We start from the raw sequence: 5,000 nt of genomic DNA, 5'->3' as shown, positions 1-5,000 counted from the left end.
ACGAATAATTCGAGGCGCCTGCGTGAGGTCGTACACAGAAAGACCCGCCGTCTCCGAATAATATTATAACAAACGAAAAACTTAAAAATATTCTCGAGGCGCCTGCGTGAGGTCGTACACAGAAAGACCCGCCGTCTCCGAATAATATTATAACAAACGAAAAACTTAAAAAGATTCTCGAGGCGCTTGCGTGAGGTCGTACACAGAAAGACCCGCCGTCTCCGAATCCTATAACACGAAACCGCTACTATTAATAATAATAATAATAATAACGATATGTGAGGGAACTTGAGCTGAACACATATCGAAAAAACTAAAAGTTACAGTGGAAACCACGTGTAATGAGAAATGCGATCGAGGCGCCTGCGTGAGGTCGTACACAGAAAGACCCGCCGTCACGATCTCGTATTTCGTATTTGCATCGTGGAAATCCAACGAACGAACAATATAATATATAAACTAAAATCTCTAAAGTGCCTCGTGTCGGAGAGATCACTGCTCACACCTCTTCTATATTTCGTAGTTGCGTTGCGTAGGCCTCACCTCCTAGCAACGGGACATAAGGAAGACTGCTCTTTGGGATCGAACGAAGCGTCTATAACGAGTCGTCGACGAGAGCGAAAGAACGCGAATAGCGAGCCGCAGAAAAAAAGGATACCGAATTATATATCTTCGAAGGTTCTCTTCGAAGATCCATGGATACCTATATCTGCGCGTCTCCAGCTATCTCGCGCGTCTCTCCAAACTCTCGTCGTTCCTCGAAACGTGCTTCCTACCCAAAGGGCGTTCGTTCTTCCTATGTCGTTTCGTTGTCGTTCGTTTCAACGGCGAACGATATACGATGTTCGACAAAACGAAACCACGTTGTACGTTCGTACTCGTGGATCGGGTAACCTAGAACGAAAACGCATTGCGTGGATGTTGGCCCGAAAAGATATATACCAGTGCGAGTGATGGTAAAGAGTAACGATTCTTAACTAGACGAAGTTGGTTCGGAGGGGACCGCCGGCCGTCTCTCTATCCTCGCGAGTCTAATGCCTCGTTCCGTCGCTAGAGTTTTTCAAACTCTGCTTCTGGCTATCGGGAAGAATAGACCGCGCGCGCGAGGAAGAGGAAGGACGACCGTGCGCGTCCCATCGATTTTTTTTATTTTTACCTGAACCACCGAAGTCGATTCAGAGGGGACCGCCGGCCGTCTCTCTATCCTCGTTGTCGTGAGTCATATGCCTCGTTCCGTCGCTAGAGTTTTTCAAACTCTGCTTCTGGCTATCGGGAAGAAACGACCGCGCGAGGAAGACGACGACGACGACCGTGCGCGTCCCATCGAATTTTTTTATTTTTACCTGATCGACGGAAGTTTCGTCCGGTTCGTCTCTTTTACCATCGTCTCGTCGACCCGTTCAGAGGGGACCGCCTGTCCATATCCTCGTTGTCGTGAGTCATATGCCTCGTTCCGTCGCTAGAGTTTTTCAAACTCTGCTTCTGGATATCGGGAAGAAACGACCGCGCGAGGCCGATGGCTGCGAGTCCCATCGAATTTTTTTTAAACGCACGCACACACATACACCTGAACGGAGATGCGTTCCTTTTCGTCGCGATTTTTCGCGCTTTAGTCGTCGTTGTCGCCATCCGTTCGGAGGGGACCGCCGGCCGTCTCTCTATCCTCGTTGTCGAGAGTCTAATGCCTCGTTCCGTCGCTAGAGTTTTTCAAACTCTGCTTCTGGCTATCGGGAAGAAAAGACCGCGCGAGGAAGAGGAAGGACGACCGTGCGCGTCCCTTTCGAATTTTTTTTTATTTTTACCTGAGCGACCAAAGTGGATTCAGAGGGGACCGCCGGCCGTCTCTCTATCCTCGTTGTCGCGAGTCTAATGCCTCGTTCCGTCGCTAGAGTTTTTCAAACTCTGCTTCTGGCTATCGGGAAGAATAGACCGCGCGCGAGGAAGAGGAACGACGACCGTGCGCGTCCCATCGATTTTTTTTATTTTTACCTGAACCACCGAAGTCGATTCAGAGGGGATCGCCGGCCGTCTCTCTATCCTCGTTGTCGAGAGTCTAATGCCTCGTTCCGTCGCTAGAGTTTTTCAAACTCTGCTTCTGGCTATCGGGAAGAAACGACCGCGCGAGGAAGACTACGACCGTGCGCGTCCCATCGATTTTTTTTTACCCGAACGATGGAGATGCATATCGGCTGTTTGCTTCGAATAACTGGACGAGAGGAACGAACATATATATATATCATGGGCTAGCCACCGTGCGCTTTCTTCGCGAGATCGTGTGCTGTACAGAGGATTCAGAATCGGGTGTTATATCCCCGTCGTTTCCTGACGAACGGAGCTTCGATCTCGTTGGTTGTTATATATTATAATGCACTTTACGCCCGGTCGGCGGGCTGCGTGTGTCGTCGCGCAGTCCGTCCGATTTCGTTTTCGAACGTATTTTCGTGTCGTCAATCATATGGCGACTTCCGCGCGTTCGATTCCCGTTGGTCGGACGTTTGTCGGATATCGGCTTCTTTCGAACCGAGAATAAGAGTACAAAAACCTGAGTACACAAACAAAAATCCATGCATAAACGATTACCCTGAACGGTGGATCACTTGGCTCGTGGGTCGATGAAGAACGCAGCTAATTGCGCGTCAACGTGTGAACTGCAGGACACATGAACATCGACATTTCGAACGCACATTGCGGTCCACGGATACAATTCCTGGACCACGCCTGGCTGAGGGTTGCTCACGTAAACCTAAGACTGCTTGCGTTGCGTATCGTTGCTCTCGGTCCGTCTCTCTCTGTTCTTTCTTGCCTCGTCGACAGCCCGCCGTCGTTCGTTTTATCTTTAAACGAACGTTTCCGAGTCGGAGGACGAGCGCCAAGCAAAAGAATACGAATTAAAGAGCGGTCGAGGGCTCGTACGCGACGTACGAGCGATTGTTGGACGTTCGTCGGCGTTCGTCGCTGGATCGTGTGGAGACCGGCGTACGCATGCTCTCGATACAAATATATATGAAAAATCTATCGCGTTCACGGGAGACTCGCAAAACTACCTCCGTCTCTTCTCTGTCCCTTCTTGGCTTGACAACCCGCCGTCGTTCGTGTTTTACGAACGTTTCTGAGTCGGACGAAGCGCAAGAAGAAGGATACGAATTAAAAGAGCGCGGAGAGAACCGTCGTCGTCGACGCGGTTATCGAGATACACAGAGCGAGTTTTCTTCGTGGCCGATTTTTTTTTTCTTTTTGTATCAGCCTCTGCTACGTTTTGTTAGTCTTCGATAAGCACGAATGACCGCGCCCCCGACGTCGTCTTAAATGAATTTTTGGCGAGACTGAGAGAAAGCAAAAATATTTTTGAACAAAGTCAGTCGAGAGAGGAGAGAAAGAGAACCAAGATATTAAAACCTAAACCTAAACTTGGTGCGTAACGAAAAACTGTGTGCCTTAAAGAAACACAACCGTCTTTTCATCAAGATGTTTTTACTCGTACAGCCCCAGGGATCGAATACCCACTCCGTCTGTTCGTGCGGCAGAGATGTATTCTGCAGGCGCGAGACGACTGACGAGAAGACAACGAGGACCGTCGCATCGATGGTCGTCGTTGCGTTTTTCATCCTCTGTGCTTTTTTCTGTTCTTCGTGAACCCAGAGAAAGCCGTAGATCCGGGAACGGACACACGAGATTTCTGGGGGCGGAACGCTGATGACTTAGGGAGATGATCCCCAGCGTTGCGCGGAGATCGGAGAGTACGCGTACATGTATCGGACGAATTTTTCCCCCGTCGGTCGCGTATCTCTCTGCCCGCGCGCCTGGCCCAAAGCCACGTTCGTCGGAAATCAACGAAAAGTGTGTGTTACGATCTAGCGTGCGTCTACGATCGCTATATTTAAGGGTGACGAAGAAGAGAAAAGCTCACGGTGTTGCGCAACGTTTCTGTACCCGATTTTAAGATGTGCATGTGAGTCCGTTACAAAGTTGTTCGGATCGTCGAAAATAGTCGTTTTCGTCGTCGTGCGAAAGAGAGAATAATCTCTGACATTGGCACGGAGAGATCGCGCAGAGGAAGAGAACGATCCTCTTTGGCGAGGCTCGAGAAAGACTAACGAAACCTTGATTAGAGACGAGGGTATACACGCGCCGTACGTACGACGTACGCGCGTGTGATTTTTTTTTGCTTTAAGGCGATTCGGCGCTCCGAGTTTAGAGAAAAAGAGATCGTTGGTCATCCCATGTCTCTTCGTCGTCTATCGCTGGACCGCGCATCCTAACGTATCGCCGGTCGTCCAGTCCCCGAGTAATAAATTCACCCCGTTGTGTACGTCTCGCGCTCGCTTTTCCACTTGCGTGAGTTCCGTGCGTTTTCGTCGTTGGTACAGAGCAAAGAAACCGATATGTTATATACATGTCGCGTGTTCGATCTCTGTGCCAGCAATAACAGGCGAAAACAAGGAACCGCTGGAATCGTCGAGAAGAGAGAAACGGCTACGGGAGATATATTATACATAACACGTGTATATATATATATATATATTATACAAAGAGGACGGGCGTTAAAAACCGGAGATCGTTACGGGTGTCTTGCGTGAGTCTTAGCTCGAACATGATACGACGAACGAAGTTTAAAAGGCACTTTGGCGAGATGCATAAAACGTTTCTCGATCGAGATAGAATATAAGGTTCTCGATTCTATTCGAATTAATTTTTTTTTTTATTTTTTTTTCTCTTTGAGGCGATTCTCGGAGAGAGAAATAAAAATAAAGACCCTCTGTCGCATTGTTATCAAACCGTCTTGCTTTTCTCGAATCGCGCCCACATGGCACGAAATTTTTTTTTCTTGAAAAAAAAAATTGTCACCGTGTCGTGACGTTGAAGCGACCTCAGAGTAGGCGAGATCACCCGCTGAATTTAAGCATATTACTAAGCGGAGGAAAAGAAACTAACAAGGATTTCCTTAGTAGCGGCGAGCGAACAGGAATTAGCCCAGCACTGAATCCCGCGGTTCCGCCGTT

General features: G+C 48.7%; 1 non-coding gene across 1 annotated transcript; it reads left to right on the top strand.

Annotated features, from left to right (window-relative positions):
• Window positions 1–2,577: 2,577 nt before the first annotated feature.
• On the top strand, window positions 2,578–2,732 carry LOC139997521 (5.8S ribosomal RNA). Its single transcript, XR_011802892.1, has one exon. It is a non-coding gene; the product is annotated as a 5.8S ribosomal RNA (ribosomal RNA).
• Window positions 2,733–5,000: the final 2,268 nt, after the last annotated feature.

The sequence above is a fragment of the Bombus fervidus genome, unplaced genomic scaffold (assembly GCF_041682495.2).
Source record: "Bombus fervidus isolate BK054 unplaced genomic scaffold, iyBomFerv1 scaffold0101, whole genome shotgun sequence".
Classification (NCBI taxonomy): Eukaryota; Metazoa; Arthropoda; class Insecta; order Hymenoptera; family Apidae; genus Bombus; species Bombus fervidus.
This window is presented reverse-complemented; position numbering and strand designations above follow the sequence as displayed.